At 40.2% G+C, this 26,218-nt stretch overlaps 1 protein-coding gene across 4 annotated transcripts in view; it reads left to right on the forward strand.

The window, feature by feature from the left end:
* LOC100556731 (cadherin-6) overlaps positions 1–26,218 on the forward strand; it is a 295,831-nt gene that overhangs the window by 177,861 nt on the left and 91,752 nt on the right. The window contains exon 1 of one of the 4 annotated variants that reach the window (XM_062977622.1): positions 12,897–13,003. The exons of the other annotated variants lie outside the window; for them this stretch is intronic. The gene's annotated coding sequence lies outside the window, so the exon portion shown is untranslated. Of the gene's footprint in view, positions 1–12,896; positions 13,004–26,218 lie in introns of those variants that run through there. 4 annotated transcript variants of the gene reach the window in all.

Raw genomic sequence — 26,218 nt, forward strand, 5'->3', positions numbered from 1 at the left:
AGCCGCTATCAGGACCTCAAGATTGAACTTCAAGGACTCTGGCAGAAACCAGTACAGATGGTCCTGGTGGTGATCGGCACACTGGGTGCCGTGCCAAAAGATCTCAGCCGGCATTTGGAAACAATAAACATTGACAAAATCACGATCTGTCAACTGCAAAAGGCCACCTTACTGGGATCTGCGTGCATCATCCGAAAATACATCACACAGTCCTAAACACTTGGGAAATGTTCAACTTGTGATTTTGTGATACGAAATCCAGTATGTCTATCTTGTTTGCTGTGTCATACTGTGTCGTTGTGTCAGTAATAATAATACTTTATTCCTGATATAGGCTGCCTTGTATCCTGATTTTCTCCCTCAGGGGACCTAAAGTGGCTATTTGTATTTGTGTTTTGGTATCGATATTGGGGTTTGTACATTGGTGAAGTACTTAGAATTCTCTGCCAGTCCAGTGATTCCAAAGCTTTGATCCTCCAGATGTTCTTCACTTCAGTTCCCAGAAGCTCCAACCACATGTCCAGTGATCAAAAGCCCTAAGATTTGATATTCTATACATTTTGAATATCAAAGGTTGAACACTACTGCTGTATTCCCCTCCCCTAAACAACATCTAAATTGATTTGTCGGCGAGTCGGTGACCATTCAAATCTTATCAAATGCTATCACTGTGTAGTATAGAAAGACTCTTAGGATTAGCTACTTGTTCCTCACTCCTTGATTGGCCCATTCAAACACTCAAATGCCTCTTTTCTGATTTCCAGGCTGTATTCTTATGCTGTAGTTTTTAGCTGTCATTCTAGGTGGGAATGGGCAAAAACATGGATCCCCATTTCTTTTATTTCTATCATTTATATTCTTTACTTCTTATTAGATGTCATGATCTGCCTTTGTCTTCACTTTCTGTACATAGACATTCACTCAGTGGTCTGCATCCTTTGCCTTATCCTCAGATCACTGGCATTGATGGATGTTCACTGCTCTGCCGACACATCATAACAACATGGAGGTAACTTTTTGAAATGACAGATAGCCAAAATGTTAGCTTTTACAGAGATGGCAGGAGGAAGAAACTCTAAAAACAATCTGAACATTTCTGTCCCAGTTGAACTGTCAAATCAAATATGGAACCTCTAAACAAGACAAGGGATATAGAACCAGTAGTTGCAAAATGCATCAGACTAGTTTCTTCCAATTACCACCTTATCACATTGAGAAATTTCCCAGAGGACACTTGAGCCTCTTTTCAAGCATGGAGAGGCACGGCAGAAATGTCCTGAAAGAAGGGAACTCTCAACACAGGCCAGCAATCATGTTCAGAGCTTTTCATGTTCAGAGTAGACTCAAGGCCCTTCCACACAGCTATATAACCCATTTGTAATCTTATATTATATGCTTTGAACTGGATTATCTTGACTCCACACTGCCATATGATCCACTTCAGTGTGCAGTCGGACACAACTGGACTTAATGTCAGGGGAAAACCTTTACCTTAACTACCACCAATTCCTCAATACTTTATTTCCCATACCACCATACTTTGCCACAGCAACGCATGGCCGGGCACAGCTAGTCCCCTATAAAAGCATTCCTTTTTTCTCCCAGCTGGCCCGGCCCTCTTAACTTCTGCAATGGCAGAAAGAGGGCCAGGGGAGCTGCCAGCCAAATGGGAAAAATGCTCCACACAAATACCACACACACAGCCCGGTGCCTAGCCCCAAGATTTCACTTCTTAATAAAAAATATTACAACATCCAGCAACTTCTTCAAAAGATTTTTCTGCAGCAGCAGCAACCAGCAGCAAACATTAGCAATAGCAGTGTTGTCCCCTCCAGCAAATCAAGGAAGCAGCAAGGCTGAAGGCAAAACTCAAGGCAAGGCAACAGGCACCAAGGCAAGCCAAGAGAGAGAGCAGCCATCTCACCCGCAGCAGCAAATGATGTGACTGCAATTGCCACTTTATGGGCAGTCCGCCCCTTAAATAGCCTCCCTGTCAGCCCACATCACTGGTTCCTTGGCCTCCGATTGGCCAAGGATCACCTCCTCTAACGCATGCAGAAGAAGTCTCCTGGAGTGGATGCCATGTGGCTCGGAAACAAAAGCAAAAGCACGGTGATCATGCAGCTTTCTCTTTCATGTTGCCTTCTGTTTCATCCGAAAGTGGCATCCTTCATACCATGCAATCTGAATGGGCGTTACGAAACGAAAGATGAATGAAACAGATGAAACAAATACTGTGCACTTCTCTAGTTCCTATCTTATGTGATAGCTCTCTTCTGCTTCTTTTTTGGCCTGCTAGTTTGCTGGAAGTGCCGTGGCATCAGAGATAGGACTCTCTCCCACTTTCCCCTATTCCCTTACTATTCCAGAGTGTCCATATTGTGCTCATTTACCATATTGTTATATTTTACTCTTTTGGGTTTTTTTGTTATACATTGGTGGAATTCAGAAAATGTATTTTTTAAAAATAAAAATACCAAGCAGTGAAGTGCAGCAAGTTGAGGTTATGAAGGTGTAAAGAAGTAAAATCACAAGACCACAGACTGGTGAACTGGTGGGATTGCAGCTTTGTGCAATAAAATCCATAATAAGAATAGCAAAATTTGGTTGAAGTCCCTAACATACAGACTTATCATTTGTCTTCTACTAGCCAGAGAGCCTTCTCGATTGTAGCCCCTCATTTATGGAATGCCTTGCCAGTTGAAACTCGAACTATCTGAGACCTACTTGCCTTTCGGAAAGCCTGCAAAACCTTTCTCTTCCGACAAGCTTTCGATGGGTGAAAACTATGTCTATGGCTATGTCTGTTTTTAAATGTTGTTTTTATTGTTGTTTTTATTGTTTTATTGTTATTTTAAAGCTAGGTGTATTGTTTTAATTATTTCTGTAAACCACTCCGAGCCAAACTGGGAGTAGCGGTATGCAAGTCTAATAAATAAATAAATAAATAAATACATAAATAAAATAAGAATAGGTAAAAAGCCAAGTTTAAAATTTAAAGTAAAACCAAAGCAAAAACCCAATCTAAAAGTCTTTATCAGGAAATCCCAAATTTGGCAGATGCAGTAATATGTGAAAGATATGACACAGGGAATTTCTATAAATCATCAGAAACAGTAAGCTAGAAAACCGTATTAATCAGAAAATGCACACTATTTTGCATTTATTGACATTTTCCTATACATCATGCATTACTCATGTCTGAAGTATTTCATAGTTCTTATATATAGTTAAAGAAAATATTTAAGTGAGGGAACATTTAGTATTGATCTACAAAGTGTTATAGTAACCAGAAGCAAGCCAATGCAAGGAAAGAGGAGATCCTCCCTCAGGAACCAGCTAAATAAAATATCTGCTAAAAATTCAGCAATTGGATCTAGTTGAAAGTGACTACATCTATGCAATCACTGGAGCCCAGGATGAAAAATCTTGGATTACAACTTGCAATTTTTTCCAATAGCAGTCTCCAAAATAACGGGCAGTACACACCTCCAACATTTTCAGATATTGAAATGAACTCATTCTCACATGTTTATAATTGTCCTCTTCTGATTCCACTTTTGGAGCTACGTCATCCCACACATATTGCAGAAATTACTTCTTTGCTCACCACCTGCAGTGTTCATTTCCTAGGTCCTTCAGTGGCTTCTGCAAGCAAAGCTTTACAGTTCATTAAGAAAGAAGAGGAAAGAGAAGAGGGAGATTTAATTTAAAGATGAACAGAGTGCAAGTCCTATTGCTCTTAAAACCATAGCTGATGAGGAGGAATATTGGAAATCGTAGGGCCAAACTTTACCTACCAATAACTTAACAGAATGTTTGCTCTCTCAAGGGAGTGGAGTGTGTATCTTTGAAAAAGTAAGATTCAAATCACTTTCATCTGCACATACTGTTTGAATGAGTGGCTAATGCAGAAAGGGTAGAGGAATGTTGCCACTTATAGTACAGTGGAACCCCAACTTAAGAGTGTCCCAAATTAAGAGCATTTTGAGTTAAGAGCTGTTGCTCGGCCCAGGCTTCACTTTGACATACAAGCAGTGTTTTGAGTTAAGAGCTAGTGCCAGAGGGGGAACTAGCGGCAGAAGGAATGCTAGTGTCAGAGTACAGAGCTTTAGGGCTTCAAGGAAGTAGCCTCAGTGCCTCCATGCCTCGTACTCTTGTTAGCTTTGAGAGATTGCTGGGTTTTTGTTTTGTTTGTTTTTTTGCTCTTCTTCACTTTGAGGAACTCTGGGTTAGTTGCTTTTGAGTGGTTTTATTCCTAGTATGTTTGGCTTCATGAAGAGAGAGAGTGAGAGTGCAAGGGAAGGAGGGAGGTTGGAATGAGTGCAGTATGAAGAAAATGATTCTTTTGATTCTTCACTTTGTGTTTTTTGCTTCTTTGCCACAATTTGGGCTTCTACCATTTTAAAGTTGATCTTTCTTTTTTTTCCATGTGAATGTGCATTTATACATTATTTGTTATTTAGAAAGTACATTTTGGAGGTGTCTTTGGACAATACTGGCTCTTTGGCTTAGAAATGGAGATGAGCACCAACCCCCAGAGTCGGACACAACTAGACTTAATGTCAGGGAAAACCTTTACCTTTACTATTAGGAGCCCTGGGTGGTGAAGTGGTTAAAGTACTGAGCTGCTGAACTTGCAGACCAAAAGGTCCCAGGTTCAAACCCCAGGAGTGGCGTGAGCGGCCGCTGCTAGCTCCAGCTTCTGCCAACCTAGCAGTTCGAAAATATGCCAATGTGAGTAGATGAATAGGTACTGCTCTGGCGGGAAGGTAACGGCACTCCATGCAGTCATGCCGGCCACATGACCTAGGAGGTGTCTAAGGACAACGCCGGCTTTTCGGCTTAGAAATGGAGATGAGCACCAACCCCCAGAGTCGGACACAACTACTTAATGTCAGGGGAAACCTTTACCTTTACTATCCTCAGCAACCCTTTTTTTTTCAATGTTCAGTTTGGTGTAACTTTAATACTTAGAAAAAGCAATAAAACAGAATAGATCCTGAAAGACTGCAGTCTGCTTACTGATCCATTCCGGGCCTTGCCATACTACATAAGACCTCATCAGATGCAGAGAGATGACTTTTATGATCATTGTAATGTATTGTTTTATAGTGTCGATTTTATTGTGGTTTTATTTATTGTAATGTGTTTTTACTGTTGTATTTGTTTTGTTAGCTGCCCCGAGTCCCTGTCGGGAGATGGTGGCGGGGTAGAAGAATAAAGTTACTTACATACTTACTTACTAGAGAGAGGAGTATCTTCAACCCGCTTCTCTCCACTGAGGCAGCTATATGACACTGGGCAACTTCCAGTGGGATTCTGTGGAGCACCAGTCCAGTAGCAAAGAGAAATGGAGTCCAGAGTGGCCCTGGAAGAGTCGGGTGTTTGCCCGACTACTCACTGAAGAAAGAGAGGAGATAGCGGGAAAAGACAGATCTGAAGGGGGAAATGATGTGGGAAGATAGAGGATGGACCCGGTGGGAGAGACTAGAGCCTGACAGTTCCCTCTGCTGTCCCATGCTTTCCCCACTGTCCCCTACTGTCCCCTATTTTATCCCTGCCTGTCTGATAAGGTGATAGACATACACAGAGGGAGATTTAACTTTTACAGACCTGATACGAAGTGCTAATGAACATATATGTTAAAGAAATGTTTTCACAAACCAAAACAAGAACAGTAGTTATTCAGGGAAGGGATCTGAAAATAGAAACTATCACAGGGGTGGAGGAGGGTTGAATGTATTCAACCATTGGGTCTAAGTAGATATGCACAGTCCCACAAATGCTTTGAAAACTTAAACAAAGACTTAAATTCAATGCAACTTAAATGAGCATTGTGAGTCAAGGCTGTATCTGTGGATGCTTTGGACTTGTGCATTCTCCAAAGATATTAATTATATATACCTGAGTCATCTTATGTTCCCAAAACAGGGGGAGATATACTGCTATGAGAAAACCCCAGGGTTTCTAGAAGTACAAAAATATTTGGAGGAGAAATAAAAATTGGGAATGAGGAAGTAGCAGTCAGAGTTCATTAACTGGCATGTTTGTGTTTATGTGAATATACCATGTGTAAGAAAGCTAGGATGAGGGGAATGGAATATGTCAAAAGCGGGCATGGCTGTGCCCATGCCTGTGCTTTCATGAAACAAGAGCATATTGGAGATATCCCTTTTATATTTCTGTGGACTTACATAACTTCAGCATACCTCTAATTTCAGTTGTTATACTCCTCTGCATGAAATCAAGCATTTGAAAACCTTCAAAGTTCTTCTCTGAGGCTTGTCTTCACAAAATTCTTGGCTTGTATACTTTATAATGGGGTTCCATATACATTTTTCTTTGAGCAGTAGTTTCTTGTGGCTTACACAACTTTTTAAAGGAGCTATAAATGGTGCTGAAGCTAATTGAAAGGGTGAGATCCAGAGTGTTGGGCAGCTTCTTTGAAAATCATTCAGATGAAAACACAGGGCAAGGTAAAGTTGGGTGCATCCAACTACCATTGTCTATTAGTCTTGCATACTTCAAGACTAATAGACTAATTGATTGGAAATTTCAATCAATGTGGTTATTGGAATCATTTGAAAAACAAATGTTGTTGAAAAAGGCCTCTCCTTGGCCTTCCTATTACTATGATCACCCCATTGTGTCCATCGTACTGACCTCATCAGATGGGAAAAAATGCCCATCCTATGACACTTCCACTTCACTTGAGGCATGGAGTCCACTGGCTTCCATCACACAACATCGATCGACTTCTGGCGGGGCTCCATGCCTCATGTGAAATTGAAGTGTTGCAGGAGGCGATGGTGGCAACATGGTAGGCTTCCCGTGCTGCATAGGAAACAATGGGGAGAAGCTGCATGACAATGCTTCCCCCCATGTGATGAAGTGAGGGGGAAGGTGGGCAACGTGGGGTGTATGGGGTGACAGGTTCCTCACGTTTCCCTTCGCCAGGTCCCACCGGATTCATCACAACGTGTGGCAAATCCTAGCCTTAATGTGATGAAGTCCTTAATCAGAAGGAATGGCATAGTTAGGATCCTAATAGTTTAGGTTTGATCTTAAAGCCTAGTGCCTCTAATCACAAAGTGATTAAGGCCTAAACTAGACAATTTGTTGAGAAGATATTTAGAAGATATGTTTCCCAAATCATGAAAGAAGTCTGCTTGTCTTAGCACATTACTGTCTGTGTCCATATATTTTTCATGTGCAGTATATTGTGGCTGGACACTGGGAGGCCAATACAGGCTTTGTTTGCAAATCTGATGATAAGTTGTGTGTTTTTGAAGAAAAAAATCAAGGACTATTGCATGGGTTATGTATTTCCTTTAGATGCTCAGGATCCTTTCTAAAACTGTAATCTTGGATTTAGAGTTTTTGCAAATGAAGTTGTTAGTATAAATGTCTAGACACAACTTGTCTTAAAACTCAATACAGGACACATGGTTGGTGGTAATACTCTGGTGCTGTTTTTTCACTGGAACCTGAGATGGATGAAAAAGGCATAGATGGTGAGCAAAGATTTCTCATCTTTCTGCTAGACTAGAAATGAGAGTGTTAGAGGCGAGTAGGAGTCTGTTTTTAAATCTGATGAAGAACAGGTATCTGCCATTGTGTTAATGCTATTCAGGTCTCATTTTATGCCCAGTCTCTACATATGTGTAAATTGACCCTATATTACAGAAATACCACAGATTTCCAGGAAACTGAAAGCTGGGTTAGCACTGGAGCTTCTAAGTAATTAGAAGTGGGACATACACGTATCATAACACTGCAGTTGCCCCTGACTGCCCTTCCCCAGAGTGTAGCTAAGCAAGCTGCTTGGTTACTAGGGAGTGTGTTAAAGCGCTGAGCTGCTGAACTTGCGGACCAAAAGGTCCCAGGTTCAAATCCTGGGAGTGGAACTGTTAGCCCCAGCTCCTGCCAACCTAGCAGTTCGAAAACATGCCAATGTGAGTAGATCAATAGGTACCACTCCGGTGGGAAGGTAATGGCGCTCCGTGCAGTCATGCCGGCCACATGACCTTGGAGGTGTCTATGGACAATGCCGGCTCTTCGGCTTAGAAATGGAGATGAGCACCAACCTCCAGAGTTGGTCAGGACTGGACTTAACATCAGGGGAAACCTTTACCTTACCTTAGGCAGCTAGAACCCTTTGGAAAGCCTACTCTGGTGATGATAGCAGCAAAGAAATCTTATTTCTCTGCCACTATTTTCTCTGCATAGAGTCAACCAACATAGCTATCTGGAGTAGTTATCAGCTCTACACTCTTCCTAGAAAAAAAAAACAAAACAGACCACTCAGCATCCCACTGTGGGGAATTTGCAATATACTTTACAGATAAAAGCACTCAGATCTGCTCTGATTTGGAAGCTACAATTGGTATAGCCCCTATGATAGAATCTTGATGTCTGGTTGTCCTGTATTATTTGATATCTTTCTATTTGTGCAGCCAGAAGATGTGGTTATGGGCTCTACACTGTTTCCAGGAAACAAAATTCAGACCATTCAGCAGCTCACTTGGAGGGATTTGCAATTTACTTTGCAGATAAAAGTACTCAGATATGCTCTGACTTGGAAGGTGCAGTTGATATAGCCCTGTGGATGTAATGTTGGTACCTGGTTTTCTGATATTTTTCCATTTGTACAGCCTAAGAGGTAAGAACCACATGTATATATTGGATCCGTGCCCTTCTTGGCTCTGTCAAGCAGCCACAGGAGACTGCTTAAATGGCTGTGGGGAGTGGCAAATGTGTTTTTAAAAGAGCATGTAGTGAGATCATTACTAAGGCAAGCTGTCCCTTAACCTCATTGACAAGACAATTACTGACCAATCTCTAGCATTTCATTTATTGGCAAAGTCTTGGAGTGTGAAGAAGTCTCTGAGCTTCAGGAGTTCCTAGATGAAACAGATTCTCTAGATTCATTTCAATTTGTTTTCAGGCCCACTTCTGAGAAAGATTTTGGTCACCTTGATGGGTGATCTATACCTGGAACTGGACAGAGTGTCTGTATCCCTGTTGATTCTGCTGGACATTTCAGTGGCTTTCAGTACCATCAATCATTATATCCTTCTGGGTCACCACTCCATGATGGGAATTGGATGCACTGTTTAATGGTGATTTCAGAACATCTTAGAGGGGTACATTCATAAGATAGTACTGAAAGACCCCTGTTTGACAAACTATCAATTGCTCTATCGTGTCCTTCAGGTTCAGTTATGTCCCTCAGGTTTGGTTCTATACTTCTAACATGTGATTACTTGTGATTTGGTGTTCAATGTCACTGATAATGCCAAGTCTTCTCTACTTTCCATCTAACTCTAAGGATGCTGTTTCAGTTTTGTACAGGTATCAGTAATGGACTGGGTGAGGATAAACAAACTGAAGCTTAATCCAGACAAGTTAGAGGTGTTCTTGGTCTAACAGAAGATAAATAGAAAATGAACTATGCTAGATGAGGTTACACTATTTATTTATTACAATATTTATATCCCGCCCTTCTCACCCAATAGAGGACTCAGGGTGGCTTACAATAAAATGCATATATAAAATTGTACAATACATTGTGAATCAATTAAAAAGTTATTAAATTACATCAGACAATCACAAAAACACTTATAAAATTCAGATGGGCATGTTTGAGTCTAAAAGACTGGGTCTGTCAATTGAGTTCCAGCATACATAATAATAATTAGTGCTGCTAATTGTTATTCGAAAGCCTGGCCCCACAACCAAGTTTTAACCTTCCTATGGAAAGATAGGAGGGAGGGAGCCTACCTGACTTCACTGGGGAGGAGTTCCATAGGCGGGGAGCCACTACTGAAAAGGCCCTGTCTCTCGTTCCCGCCAGCCGCACCTGTGAGGCTGGCGGGACTGCGAGCAGGGCCTCACCTGACAATCTTAAGCTTCAAGGTGGGTCGTAGCAGGGGACACGGTCAGACAGATAAGCTGGGTCGGAACCATTTAGAGCTTTATAGGCTAAAACCAGCACCTTGAATTGTGCTCGGTAGCTAACTGGCAGCCAGTGGAGCTGGTGTAACAGAGGAATGGTATGCTCCCTGTACGCTGTTCCAGTTATTAACCTGGCAGCCTCCCGTTGGACTAATTGAAGCTTCTGAACAGTCTTCAAAGGCAGCCCCACGTAGAGTGCGTTACAGTAGTCTTAACGGGATGTAACAAGAGCGTGGACCACCATGGCCAAGTCCGGCTTCCCAAGGTAGGGTCGCAGCTGGCGCACAATTTTTAACTGTGCGAAGGCTCCCCTAGCCACCGCTGAGACCTGGGGCTCCAGGCTCAACGATGAGTCTAGGATCACCCCCAGACTGCGAACCTGCACCTTCAGGGGGAGTGTGACTCCATCCAGCACAGGCTGTAACCCTATACCCTGTTCGGCCTTCCGACTGACCAGGAGGACCTCTGTCTTGTCTGGATTCAATTTCAATTTGTTGGCCCTCATCCAGTCCGACACAGCGGCCAAGCACCGGTTCAGGACCTGGACAGCCTCCTTAGTGACAGGTGGGAAGGAGTGACAGAGCTGGACGTCATCTGCATAGAGATGACACTGCACCCCGAAACTCCTGATGATCTCTCCCAGTGGCTTCATGTAAATATTAAACAACATGGGGGACAGTACAGAACGGTTGTGGGGCCGAGCAGGCGTCCTCCAATGATACCATCTGGGAACGACCCTCCAGGAATGAGTGGAACCACTGCAGAACAGTACCTCCAAGCCCCATCCCCACAAGGCGTCCCAGAAGGATACTGTGATCGATGGTATCGAAGGCCACTACCCATGAAACCTTACTTTAGTACTCTTGAATTCAATCCTGAGTATGGAAATCTGCGTTTCCACAGTGACCAGCAGTGTTTTCATACAATTAGAATTAATGTATCAAATGCACCAATTCCTTGAGATGTCATATCTTCCCGCAAGAACACATCCTTGATTTCATCCTGTTTGGATTCCTGTGACATACTCTACCCTTGGAAACTCTTTGGAAACTTCAACAGGTCCACATTCCTTCAGCTAGATTTGACCAGGCTGGTTGTGGGGAGCATATAACGCAGTTGCTGAAATAGATTCAACCATACTGGTTCATTTCTAGGCAGAATTCCAAGTGCTTCTTATGCCCTATGCAACCAGATATGCCTTGGGTCCAGGCTTTCTGAAAAACATTGTTTACTTACCTGAGTTTTAATATCTTCATGGGAATACTTTTGGTCCCATTACCATAAAAAGGCATTTGATGAAGACCAGAGGAAGATATTTCTCGGTGACTGTTCCCAAGCTATGGAATTCTCTGCCATGGGAAGCTCAGTAGGCCTGCTCTATTTTCACTGGCAAAGACCTTCTTATTTAAACAACCTTTCAGCTTTTAATGGGTGATGGTAGTACAAAAGACATGCTAGCTCTTAATGCATAGAGGTTGAAATGTGTTATAACTGATTCAAATTAATGTTTATATGCACATTTGTTTAATTCCTTTTAAATTTTGAGATCTCAAAGTGTTTTGCCTAAGTTTATTAAAGCAGTGTTAAGCTGCTTTGAGTTCTATGCGGCAGAAAAGTGGGACATCAAGTAAGTAAATAAATAAATAGTTGGAGCCATTTCAAATGCACTCCATGTTCAATCTCAAATGCTCCAGCCTATAATTCTGTCACCTCACCCTGCAAAACATTCATACTATCTCACCCATAACAGACTTTTTCGATAGACTAAAGCTGCCTATTTTACAAAGCATGTGTAATAATAAAATGCCAGGTTTAGTGATAAAATGTGAAGTGTGTATTTGTGCTCATGCAATGGAAACAGCAGGCAATGCACCCTCTCTTTGCATGAACATGTGTTGCCACATTCTGACATAATTCTGAATAACTTTGGCTTTGAGAGGTAATGTTTATGAGCTCTGCCCTCTCTTTTCTTCCCTATCCTTCTCCTCCTCCATTACAAGAGTAGCCTATATGTCTATATGATTGTCAGCATCAAGTATGTTCAACTTTTCACTGGATCACCTTTTATTTCTTGATAAGAAAAAGGTGAGCGCTTGCTTCTGAGTGCATTCATCAGGGAGTAGTAAGAACCTGTTGTCTGCTGAAAGAAGAGGATGTTTTATTCAACTAGTGAAAACATTTGTGGATTTTTAGGCCAGAGGTTACTTTTTTATTTATAGTGGATCTTTTTGTAGCGCTACAAATGGAAAGTAGTTCACTGTAGTATAGAGTGTGAGCATTGTCATATGTATATAGGCTAAAAAGAAAATGGATTCCCTAAATCACAAAGAAACAAATCCACCACAAGCAGTAGTAAAACAATCACAGAAGTAACTATTTTTGGCAACTTATATTCAACAACAAATGAACATGTATACAAAGTACATAAGATTGTTATACACACAGTGATTGATTATAGCCAAGAGAGTTCTACCAAAGAATTTTATAGCAATAATTTTCTTCTGGAGAGCTGTGTAAAGATCTTCAAAGGATGTCAAGAGTTTATAACATGCTGTATTGAATGTTCTTTCTTTCTTGGGATGAAGGCACTTTGGAGCAGACTGCTCCGTAACGGCAGTAGTTATTTAGCTCTGAAAGTTTGTAACATTCACTGTGCCGGATTTTGTTGACTTAAATCATAATGCGGAATCACTTCGGGTTTTAATTTTAGAGGTGGTCACACACCCCTAAAACTTGGATTTATGTACCAAACGTTTGCAATGTGAATCCTTTGGGATTTTTACTCTTCAAACTGTATATCCGAAGGGTCTAAATGATACCAATTCATACCAATGTTTTCTGTAAGCCCTGATGCATAGCACTTTAAATACTTCAGACATTTTAATTACCTGCTACACCTATTTCAGGCAGCTTTTGTAAAGCAACATTAACATTATCATCGGGCCCCTTTAAATGTTCTACTATATATAATTGCTTCTATCTCCTGCCCATATTCTTGCCATTGAATCAAACGAATGCAGAGCATCATTTAGGAGAACTTGATGTGAGTATCTATGTTCTTTTATATTTTATGCTTTATATGTTTGCAATACATGGACATATTTTTTTTTTGAACGTTTTCTAGCCACCTGTATGTATTTCCTTTAGGTCCAACTTATCATTGTAATCTCATATTCTTCCACCGGAGGAAGGCTTAATATTTTGGAGAACTTGATGTCCACATCATTTTGCAATTATTTTTTCCACCTGAGGAAGACTTAATATAGTCGAAACCAGTCTGGAAATCCTCTACGTGGAAATCCTCCACAAGGAAGCGGAAGCTCCACCCAATAGTATTATTACAGGATTTTCCTTTCATAGACATTTGGGTTTATAAACTTCTACTTACAAGAGAGTAAGGAATCTAATGCTCTTAAGGAGAAGTCTGCTTTAAAGCATTCACACTTGGTAACTCTACCTTACAAGAAAAGATATCCGGCACATTGAACATTACAAACTTTCAGAGCTAAATAACTACCGCCGTTATGGAGAAGTCTGCTCCAATGTTTTTGTGCTTGATGCCTTCATCCCAAGTAAGAAAGAACATTCAATACAGCATGTTATAAACTCTTGACATCCTTTGAAGAGCTTTACACAGCTATCCAGAAGAAAATTATTGCTATAAGATTATTTGGTAGAACTCTTGGCTATAATCAATCACTATGTATATAACAGTCTTATGTTGTTTGTATACATGCTCATTTGTTGTTGTATATAAGTTGCAAAAAAATACTTCTGTGATTGTTTTACTACTGCTTGTAATGAATTTGTGTCTTTGTGATATGTATATAGGCACCTTCTCTGTAACCACTTTATCACATGGAGAAATTTCCCAGTCGTAGGACACTTCAGCCTCTTTTCAAGCATGGAGAGGCATGGATCTCTTCACATGTTCCAGGGTTGAAAAGAGGCAGTAATTTCCTGAAAAGAGAAAACTCTGAACACAGTCCATCAATTGTGTTCAGAGCGCCTACCTCTTATCACACTTTAGAGTGGGCAAAGTGTCCCTTTTGTGATCCCCCCCCCCAAAAAAAATCTATTTCACTCCAAACCTAAGATTTCCACCTAGATTTATTAGGGGGGCAGGGGAGGTTATGGATTTGTGTGTGTGTGTGTGTGTGTGTATTGAGTTGGATACAAAGGAGAGGGGAGGGTCCTGCAAAGTCTACTCGGCAAGCAATGCTGTCCTTTAGTTTTCCACAGTTGCCCATCCCTATTCTAACCCTATCTCCACAAACAAACCATTACCAACCCACCACAAGTTGACAAGAAGCCTTTTCTTATTACATTATTATTTTATGCATTTATTTTATGCATTTATTTTTTATTTACAGCATTTATATTCCGCCCTTCTCACTCCGAAGGGGACTCAGGGCGGATCACATTACACATATAGGCAAACATTCAATGCCTTTTAACATAGAACAAAGACAAGACAAACACAGGCTCCGAGCGGGCCTTGAACTCATGACCTCCTGGTCAGAGTGATTCATTGCAGCTGGTTGCAGCTGGCTTGCTCTCCAGCCTGCGCCACAGCCCGGGCCTCTATTTAAACCACAATTTCCATCCATGAGCCCAACCCATCCAGTTGTGCTCTGATTTTGGCTATAAACTGGGCAAGAGCGAATGTATTTTGAAGGAATCGATGTTTGAGGTGCTGCAGTGTTTACACATGTTTTTGCATATTTGGAAGGAGGCTTTCCATTATTATTTTTCATAGTTCAGGTGAAAATTTCCTGAAAAAATGGGGGCTTCAGACTCTGTGAAAAGTGGGATTTCAGGACTCTGTGTCACTCTGAATTTTAAACACGTCTCATTGTGTCAAAATCCATGTGCTTTATATGTTTCCCCAGTTAACCTAGTATGCAGAACATTTTTTCAAACATTCTATTGGTTTGTTGTATGTCTTTCGGGCTGTGTGGCCATGTTCCAGAAGTATTCTCTCCTGATGTTTCACCCACATCTATGGCAGGCATCCTCAGAGGTTGTGAGGCATTCTATTGGTTTGTTTATTACTACTGCATTTACAAATCATTATGTACGAAGACACTCATTGAAAGCACATTCTGCAAAGGTATCCTCAGAACTCAAGGTGGAAACTCAAGGTTCTCATCCAATTATTGGGAATTATGCAAGCATACATGCGATGATCCTAGTGTATGCCTTCACAAGCTTGTCATGTTCCAAAGGTTTTTTAAACCATCTTTTTCTGGCCCAAGATGACATCAGTTGAACAGAATAACAATAGGATACTATTGAATGAACCAGAGTGTCTTTATTCCACTTCAGTTACATTCTCATCCACCTTCCAAAAGCGCAGTGCTTGTCTAATTGGAGTTAGAATTATAGGATTCTTTGGTTTCTCTTGCACTGTCCTATTGCCTTCCAAGATATGCTTTGCTAAAAGCCATTTATGAAATGGGAGAAATTTCTAGTGAAGCAAAAGTGAGATAGATCTGATATATTAATTAATATGTTAATCAGTATATTGCAATCTGTCTATGCATCTATACTTACTAGCCTATGATAGAAATATGCCAGTCATATAGAACGAAGCTGATATATGTGAAGACACAGATGCCTTTCCTTTCCACATCCTTAACTTCTGAATATGAATTATTTGATTTTAGTAAAATATTATATAGACATCAATTTATAACTGCTAGATAAGGAAAGGCCAAAAGCAGTATAAGAGAACAATAGTTGCCTTCCACCATTGCTCCTCAGTCATTCGCGTTTTGGATATCACAAACTTACATATTTACCATGTGTTTCCTTAAGTGAGAAAAGATGTCTGTTTAGCATAGTACTTGATATTTCTCACCTATCCATATTGTATTTGGTATGCTTTGTTTTGTGAATGGGCATTGGAAGCTAAATGCACACTTGTCTTATATACTCAAGTATTAGCCAACCCGAATATAAGTCGTGGCACCTAATTTTACCACAAAAAACTGGGTAAACTTATTGACTCGAGTATAAGCAAATGTGGGAAATGAATCAGCTACTGGTAAATTTCAAAATAAAAATAGATACCAATAACATTACACTAATGAAGGCATCAGTAGGTTAAATGTTTCTGAATATTTACTGTATTTCAAGGAAAAACAGAAAACTAGTTCTGTAAGCGGAAATGTAGGGTCAACAAAAGCAATATGGTTTCAACAACAACAACAATAATAATAATAATAATAATAATAATAAAAACTTCATTTGCATCCTGCCCTATCTCCCCATGGGGACTCAGGCTGGCTTTCAACATAGTAATAGGATAATATTCAATGCCTATATAAACAACATAGAGCTAGATTTAGACCTAAAATTATATATATTAATTTCATATATGCATTTTGCCCAGAAACATTTGCAAATCTATATATATAAATGAGTGATGGCATCACGGCGACCCACAAAACAAAACTACAGGCCCCCCAACCTCGAAATTTGACAACACAACCCATCATCCACGCCTCTGGGTTGATACAACAAAAAGAAAAGAAAAATAAAGTCCTAATTAGAGGGAGAGCAATAATTGTTTTTATCCAATTGCTGCCAGTTTAGAGGGCTAATCTCTGCCCACTTGCTCTCCTAGCAACCAACTCAGCCAAGGGACATCCAGGGTTCAGTTAGGGGACAGGCAGATTTAGGCCTCACTTAGGCTTCTTCCACACATTATCTAATTTGCACTGGATTATATGGCAGTGTAGACTCAAGGCCCTTTCACACAGCTATATAACCCATTTAGAATCTTATATTATCTGCTTTTATTACCACCATACTTCGCCACAGCAACGCGTGGCCGGGCACAGCTAGTCCTCTATATATGTGCATTTTGCTCCTGCAATATTTGCAAGCCCTATATATATATCTATATCCATATATATATATCTAGACATCTCTCTCTCTATATATATATATATAGATAATTATATCTATATAGGAGTTGCAGAGACTTACAAACATGTGAGGGGAAAATTCATATATAAAAATAATGTATACATATAGATACAGATATACAGGTACATGGAAATCTCTAGATATTTATATGTATATAGGATTTGCAAAGACCTGCAAACATACGAGGAAAATATTCATCATGTTTTACAACAAATCGACAGAAAAAGCAGTTCAACGTTATGTAGTAATTACTATATTTACAAATTTAGTACCAAAACATTGCACTGTATTGAAAACATTGAATACAAAAACATTGACTACTAAAAAATCGACTACAAATAAAGATAGAATTGCATAAAATGAACTTACAGTTACAACGCTGTCGGAAGTTAAATCCGTAAAAAGTTCAGTCCTTGCTGCCTAGAGAAAGAGCTGTGGAAGGCAGACTGCATTGGATAATCCAGAATGTTGGATAAGCGAAAGTTGGATACGCGAAACTCTACTGTAGTTAAATTGATACAGATATATAGGTACATAGAGATTGCAGAGGCTTGCAGGGGAAAATGCCTATATGTCTGTAGGAGAGATTAACAAATATTTCAGGGAAACATGTTTTTATAAGATTAATGGAGATATTTTTTTTTTCTTCCTGACTTATAAGGGCTTCTCTCTCCCTCCTTTCCCTTTTCAAAACATAACCTTGGTCAAGAGCAAGGGAGGCTTTAGAAAAGAGAACACACTGGTAAGGGAGGAGAGAGAAATATATCATATATTGCAAGCAATGGCCTCCAGGCTCCGCTACCCGGCCGTGAAAATGCTGAAAAATTCAGCATATCTTCAAGTGTATATGGTAATTTGAAAGTATTATTATTGTGGCATATTTGGGCAAAGAAATCCTATTGTGAGGATGTAAAGAGGTTACTTACAGCACATACATATCTCCATTCACATCTAGTCTGATCCTCTGGTAGAGATTGTATCAGATCCTGCAAGCAGAATACCGTATATACTCGAGTATAAGCCGACCCGAATATAAGCCGAGGCACCTAATTTTACAACAAAAAAACTGGGAAAACATTGACTCCAGTATAAGCCGAGGGTGGAAAATTTCAGAAATAAAAATAGATACCAATAAAATGACATTAATTGAAGCATCAATGGGTTAAATGTTTTTGAATATTTACATAAAGCTCAAATTTAAAATAAGACTGTCCAACTCTGATCAAATCATTATTCTCATCTTCTTCAATGTAAATGTGCTTATGTATCCTTTTAATAATAATATAGTAAAATAATGCATGTAATAATAAATAGAGTAAAATAATAAATGCATTAATAATAATAATAAGATCAGAGTGAAATAATAAATGTATTATTAATAATAATAAAAATAGAGTAAAATAAATGTAATAGTAGCAACAATAATAGAGAAAAATAATAAATGTAATAATACCAATAATAATAGAGAAAAATAATAGAGAAAAAAATAAATGTACCATATATTCTCGAGTATAAGCTGACCCAAATATAAGCCAGCCAGGATCCTCACCCGAGTATAAGCTGAGGGGGGCTTTTTCAGTCTTAAAAAAGGGCTGAAAAACTAGGCTTATACTCGAGTATATACAGTATATTGACTTTGACTAGTAACCACTGATTGCCCTGATAAATTTATCTACTCGCTTTCTAAATATGTCCAAGAAATACATTAGGCTCTCCACATTCACTTGGTTTAGCAGTGCAAGAGTCCTGTGAAAGTGGAAAAATGAAAAAGTTTTCTCCCTGAGAGAGACGTTTTCCACAGAGTCTCACTACAGGGCTTAGAGTTTGCTAGTGATCACATACTAATCAAATCTGTAAATACACAAATAGAGGAATAATTTAATCTACTCCAATATATGGAGGGAAGGCTATATATACTTTTGTCCATTGTGAATTTTTTTAATATGGACTTCATTGGATAGCCCAAGGTTTGGAATTACAGCAAAATTAGAGAGAGAAAGACTGTCTGCTTTGCCCTATACTATGCCTAATTTTATAAATTTCTGTTAAATCTCCCCATGAAGAGTAGTCCACGAAGACTGTTGGTCTTGAATCTTCTGTGCACACACCCTTTAACACTATTTAATAGTGATGCTAATTTGCTTTTTTCAATGATGAGAACATGTTTTTCAGCTTTCTTAAAATTACTTTTGTGCAGTTTATAGCATTTAAGTGTGTAGAGGACTGGATTTTCATTTCTGATCACTGAAGTGTGTACACATGGTAATAAAATAATTTTTGGAATTCTTTTCTTTCCCTCCCCTTTCCATTGTCTCGGATAAATGTAGAATATAGGGCCATCATAATGGAATGGGCTCTTTTGTTGTTTTTACTGATTTCTCAGATTCTATCAGGACAAGAAAGTGCTGCCTTGAAAATTGGCGAGGGGAATTCAAATGGCAAGGATCCATATTATTTCTGTGGGAGTCTGCTGGGTGCATAAAGAGAATTTGTGGTTATCAGTCTTGTAAATTCCTATGTAGCAAATCAATACAAAACCCTTGAAGTTGTTAGGCTGACAGATGGAATTTACTTTCTTAAGCTAATGTCATTCAAATAATTTCTATCAGGTTGCCATCTTTCCCCAGAAATGTAATTACTTAACTTACACTCATTTTCTGACAGATGCTGCTGGAAAGCATAACTGTTTTTAGCAGCTCTGAGCCTTTTTCATATGACATTATGTATGTATTTTATTAAAGGATGAGGAGGTAAGATACTCAGCAATGATTTAAAGAGAGGCAGACAACTATCCAAAGCCTGAGGGATACACTTGTTCTTCACTAGACCTTGGTGGGCTTCCACTGCCCAGTATATACTCATACAGCGTTTTTTAAACACAGAGAATCATCTGTGCCATTCAGGGGACCTGAGGAACAATTACACCATATTTATGTCCCAGCAGGCTATTATAGGATGAAAAATATGATTTCCTCCAAGCATGAAATGGCTGGAAATCCCATCCACTTTTGGAAGAAAGCAAAAAAGCCTTTGTGGGAAGAACTATGGACAAATAGTCCTTTGCTACCCCAAGATGGTGGAGAGCATTTTGAAGAAGGAGAAGGAGAAGGAGAAGGAGAAGAAGAAGAAGAGGCAGTGGCGGCGGCTGAAGAAGTCATCAAAACTCGGAATGGAAGACCCTTGAAAAACTACAAAAATGGTTACCCGGTGGCGAAGTGTGCTAAAGCACTGAGCTGCTGAACTTGCAGACCGAAAGGTCCCAGATTCAAATCCTGGGAGCGGCGTGAGCGCCCACTGTTAGCTCCAGCTTCTGCCAACCTAGCAGTTCGAAAACATGCCAGTGTGAGTAGATCAATAGGTACCGCTCCAGCAGGAAGGTAACGGCACTCCATGCAGGCATACCAGTCACATGACCTTGGAGGTGTCTACGGACAACTCCGGCTCTTTGGCTTAGAAATGGAGATGAGCACCAACCCCCAGAGTCAGACATGACTGGACTTAACGTCAGGGGAAAACCTTTACCTTTACCTTTTATGATATGTGTACTGTATTTTCTTCATCCATCTATAAAATATTAGTTGGTGTTCTGCATTGCGGTTATGGATTCATAATCTCCAGTTACAGTTCCATCACTGATCTGTATTCTGGAAGATTACATAATCATACGGTTAACTGTCATTCAGTAACTGAATGTTAAATCATATATTAATGCTCAATAAGGATCACCTTGGCTTGCTGGGGAGGGGAATGGGGGGTCCCTCTCCTCCTTTAAAAATTAAATTGTTTCTGTATCACAAGATCTTTATGAATCTGATCTAAATTTAACATCTAAATGGCAGGATTTGAATTTAACATTTTTATAAGAAAGACACAACTGGTTCTTTACTATGCTAAGAAGAGCTGCACCTGTTGATTTTGGCCAATGCAGATGGAGAACAATTTGGTTTCATTTCGTTTCACAATCTTTATGATGAAAAAGGTAACGGCGCTCCATGCAGTCATGCCAGCCACATGACCTTGGAGGTGTCTACGGACAACGCCGGCTCTTCGGCTTAGAAATGGAGATGAGCACCAACCCCCAGAGTCGGTCACGACTGGACTTAACAGCAGGGGAAAACCTTTACCTTTTACCCATGATGAAAAAAAAACATTTTAATCACATATTGGAAAAGATGGCAATGACATTCCCATCACTGTTCTATAGTTGCTATTTTAAAAACTCTCAATACACAAATTCTCAATAAATAGCATAATACACTGTGCTTCAATTATACGTCCCATACTCTTATTTATCTGGCTGACTATCATAATGGTGTCTGGCTTCCTACTTGCAAAAGTGTATAACCTGATGACTATCTTCTCTTTTGCTTATCAACCATCCAGTGAATTAGGAAGAGGGATGTGGCAGGAATCCAATATTATTCTGAGATTTGAAGGGCTTGTCTCAGTAGGCATATTCCAGACTGTCTGCAAGGTGGATGTAGTATGCTCCCTCGAATCCTCATATTGATGGACAGTTATTGGATGCATCAGTGGAGGGAGAATGTGTATATCTAAAAAACTTCACCTTGAAAATGTTCCCATTTTTGAGCACACTGGATAAGGGAAATGTTTTAAACATGCACAGAAATCTATGAACATATAAAGGGGGGATGCATATTGTCCAACTAAAAACTTGAAAGAAATTGACAAAGACTAGTCATGGAAGTAACAAGGTGAGGACATCTGCATGCCTTAGGATTTCTGTTTATTAAACTGTTGTAGGCAGTCTGCCCGTTGCTTCTTTTTCATATACTTTTACTTTGGAAAGCACCCTTATCTAGAGAACCTCTTCAAAACAGCTTAAGGTGTTCAATCTTGCTCCCTTTATCCTGATTCATAAATTAATGGGAAAGGATTGATTTTAAGGCTAGGATGTGAGAGGAAGGTTTTGCTGACAGCTTCATAGTCCTGTGAGAAAACTTTTTTTTAAGAAAAAGTGATATACCAGTATAAAAGAAAAAGTAGATATAGGCTTCAAGTGGAATTTCATCTCCTTGTTGGATGCTTAAGATTTTATGCATCTTGTTGTGTTGTGCTGAACACGCTATACCTGGGTGAATTGCTTCTTATCTAGGCAACAGACAGCTTGCTACTCTATAAATCTCAGATTCAAAATGAGCTTATTACCTGGAAAAGTAACAGTGCAAATGATGCCACAATCTGCCATGTGTAAACCGGTATTTTAACCTGACAGCCAGTCACCTGCCTTCTATTTCGTATTCCAAGCTGTTTGCCTTATGTTCCATATCTTGTTAGTGGTGAATCACAAATCTGATCACTGTGGAAACAAGAAAACAGCTGCATCACATCCTTATTGCAAATATGCTATAAAACATGACATATGCCACCCAGATTCATTGCAGTTCTAAAATAGTTGGCTGATATGTACACTCCTGAACTGCCTACTTACATTTTTCTTGAACATGGCCTCCTGTGGACTACTGTATAACACTGGATAAGATTGTTACATTCGTATTGTGTTTTTCGGTATTCCATCTAGTTGGGAAAAGTGAGAACAGATTGCTCAATTGCGTGTACCGTAATATGATCCTGTCAGGTGCCTACATTCTTACACATGACTTCTCTGGAAGAGACTGCTTGGAAAATGCAGTGAGCCTACTTTATCTGTAGGACCATGATTTTTTTTAAAAGAATTTTATTAAATTTTTTATACTACATCGAAAGAGTGAGAACAACCAAGGTATAGAAAAGTAGCGAAAAGAGAGAAAGATAAAAGTCTACAATCTACAAAAATATACCCACACACAAAAAAAACAAAAAGCAAAAAAAAATGACTTCCATTCCATCTTCTTGGATAATGTTTTCTTATTATTCAATAATATTTTTTCTTGCTAAGGAGAAAAAAAAATAGCAAAATTGTCTCTCGTAATCTTCATTTTCTCAAATTATCCAGATAGTCCTGAAGATTGTCCCAATTTGTTCTTTTCATTATCTTGCCTGTATTTTTCTTCAACAAAAAAGTCAATTCGTCCATATCCTTTATTTCTCTTATCTTCTCCACCCACTCCTCAATTGGTGGGACTGATTCCTGTTTCCATTCTCTAGCGAAAACAATTCTAGCGGAAGTTGTAATATAGGTAAAAAGTTTATCTTCTTGTTCTGTCAATTGTAAGTCTAAGTCTGTAAAACCTAATAGATAATACTCTGGTTTTCTTATAAATGTTCTTTTTAAAATCTTTTGTGATTCTTCATGAATCTTCATCCAAAACGTTGTTGCTTCTTTACAAGTCCACCACATGTGATAGAAGGAGCCAACTTGTTCTTTACATTTCCAGCACTTACCAGAAACTGTTTTATACATTTTGACTAATTGTTTTGGTGTAGTATACCATCTGTGGAACATTTTTATCCAATTCTCTTTCAAATCTGTTGCATATGTATATTTTAATTTTTTGTTCCACATGACCATGTAGGACCATGATTAATAGATTCAATCCATTGTGTATTTAAATGTAAACAATTTAAGAACTTTTATTGTGGGTGTGGCTCTTTGTGTTCCCTCACTACTTCGCGGCTCACTTTTCGCGGATTCGCTGTTTTTCAATAAACGCTAAAATAATATTATAAATCATAAAAATTACAATTTACAGCCTAAGGAAGGAGAAAGGAGATGCCAAAGGGAGAGAGAAGGAGCCCAAATGGCAACAGGAGGAGAAGGAGGTAAATTATCAAAACACAATTGGTTGATAAAGACCTAAAATAGTGTATAACTACTAAAATAATGTATAAATATAGTGTCCCTACTTCGTGGATTTTCACTTATTGCGGGTGGTGCTGGAACCTAACCCCAGTGATAAGTGAGGGAACACTGTACATTAGAATCCATGGTGGAGATGATGCCAGCTTCCTACTTCAGGATACTGTGGTTCCTTGACAATTGGTTTGCAAGGTTTGCCTCTGCCTCCACTGCTGCCATGCACCATTTTTAATAGGGGCTTATAAGCCTTTATTCATATTTACAATATCTTTGCAAACCTAATAGTTTTTAGTATCCATGGGGGATTGTGGTATCAATCCTCCACAGATATCAAAGGCTCACTGTATTTTATTTGTTTTAAACTCTTTTTTTGTTTATCTCCTTGTTCCGTGACTGTCATGTTACCATTCTAGACAATGCTCCACTTTCCCTTTATCTTTGATTTGCTAACATTTGCTGCTCCCCTTTGTGAAGCATGTTTCTTAGAACATAGAGCTAGTCAAACGGTCACCATAAGGAATTAGTTCAGTCTGAGTTAAGTTTTGTCTCCAGCAATCATCAGCAGCTTGTGTTTAGGGAGGGAGCTCTGCTTACAACTCCATTCCTGCCACAAACAGGCCGATATGGGACCTCATTGCATGAGGTACTTTTTCAGCACTGGTTTGCTTATGCCTTTATGATGGAGCCCGCTGGCTCCCATCCCACCATGTAGAGCAACTTCTGGTGGATCTCAGTTGCAAAAGTATAGGCAAGCCAGCACATATCCCTGCCACAGCAACATAGGAGGCTTCTTGTGTTGCATAGAAGTCAGTGGAGTGGGGAGGAGAAAATAGGTGACCAATGCTTCCCCGCCCATGGGGAGTATGGGGCAACAGGTTCCACACATCTCCCAATGGGTGCCACCAGATTTGCCATGATGCGTGGCAATTCTGATGGCCTAGCTCGCCTTAGTCGATGATCTACGCCACGAGCTGGACAGGGGGAGTGTGTCCCTGCTGGTTCTGCTGGACCTCTCAGCAGCCTTAGATACCATTGATCACAGTATCCTTCTGGGGCGCCTTGCCGGGATGGGGCTCGGAGATACTGTTCTGCAGTGGCTCCGGTCCTTCCTGGAGGGTCGATCCCAGATGGTGTCATTGGGAGACACCTGCTCGGTCCCACAACCATTGACTTGTGGGGTCCTGCAGGGTTCAATACTGTCCCCCATGTTGTTCAACATATACATGAAGCCGCTGGAAGAGATCATCCAGAGTTTCAGGGTGCGGTGTCATCTGTACACAGATGATGTCCAGCTCTGTCACTCCTTCCCACCTGTCACTAAGGAGGCTGTTCAGGTCCTGAACCGGTGTCTGGCCACTGTGTCGGACTGGATGAGGGCTAACAAATTGAAATTGAATCCAGACAAGACAGAGGTCCTCCTGGTCAGTCGCAAGGCTGAAAAGGGTATAGGGTTACAGCTTGTGTTGGACGGGGTCGCACTCCCTCTGAAGACACAGGTTCGCAGTCTGGGGGTTCTCCTGGACTCATCGCTGAGCCTGGAACCCCAGGTCTCAGCGGTGGCCAGGGGAGCATTTGCACAACTAAGACTTGTGCGCCAGCTGCGCCCGTACCTTGGGAAGCCTGACTTGGCCACGGTGGTCCACACTCTGGTCACATCCCGGTTGGATTACTGCAACGCTGTCTACGTGGGGCTGCCTTTGAAGATGGCCCGGAAGCTCCAATTAGTACAATGGGCGGCAGCCAGATTGTTAACTGGGGTGGCATACCGGGAGCGTACTACTCCCTTGTTAAGCCAGCTCCACTGGTTGTTGATATGCTACCGAGCCCAATTCAAAGTGCTGGTCTTGGCCTACAAAGCCCTAAATGGTTCTGGTCCAATTTACCTGTCCGAACGTATCTTCCCCTATGAGCCCACGAGAACCTTAAGATCATCTGGAGAGGCCCTGCTCTCGGTCCCACCTGCCTCACAGGTACAGCTGGTGGGGACGAGAGACAGGGCCTTCTCAGTGGTGGCTCCCCGGCTGTGGAACTCCCTCCCCAGTGACATTCGGCAGGCTCCATCCCTTCTGGGGTTCAGAAAAAAACTGAAGATCTGGCTATGTACACAGGCATTTGAAGAATAAGCATGTGTTGGCTTCGACGCGGTCTGAATTACGGCTCTTGCATAAGGTCTGGTGGATGAATGGCATAAGTACTTTGCATTGTTTTAAACTTTGTATATGGTATTTTATGACTGTTTTAACTGTTTTAATGTTTTAGTTCATTGTATAACAGTGTGACAGCATCAATTGCCACTTGTAAGCTGCCTTGAGTCCCCTCAGGTGAGAAGGACGGGGTATAAATAATTGAAATAAATAAATAAATAAATAAATAAATAGCTGATAATATCACAGGAATCATATGTCTGTGAGGTGGATATATCTCCTTAGGTATGTTACTACATTGTTGATGCCAAAATATAATCTTGGAAGGAGTGTGACCTCCCAAAACTTAGCAGTTTTCATGTTGTCAGATAATGTAAGTATGAGCTGGGATGTGTCCAGGTGTTTTTCTGTGATTGTA

This window comes from Anolis carolinensis, chromosome 4 (assembly GCF_035594765.1).
Source record: "Anolis carolinensis isolate JA03-04 chromosome 4, rAnoCar3.1.pri, whole genome shotgun sequence".
Lineage (NCBI taxonomy): Eukaryota > Metazoa > Chordata > Lepidosauria > Squamata > Dactyloidae > Anolis > Anolis carolinensis.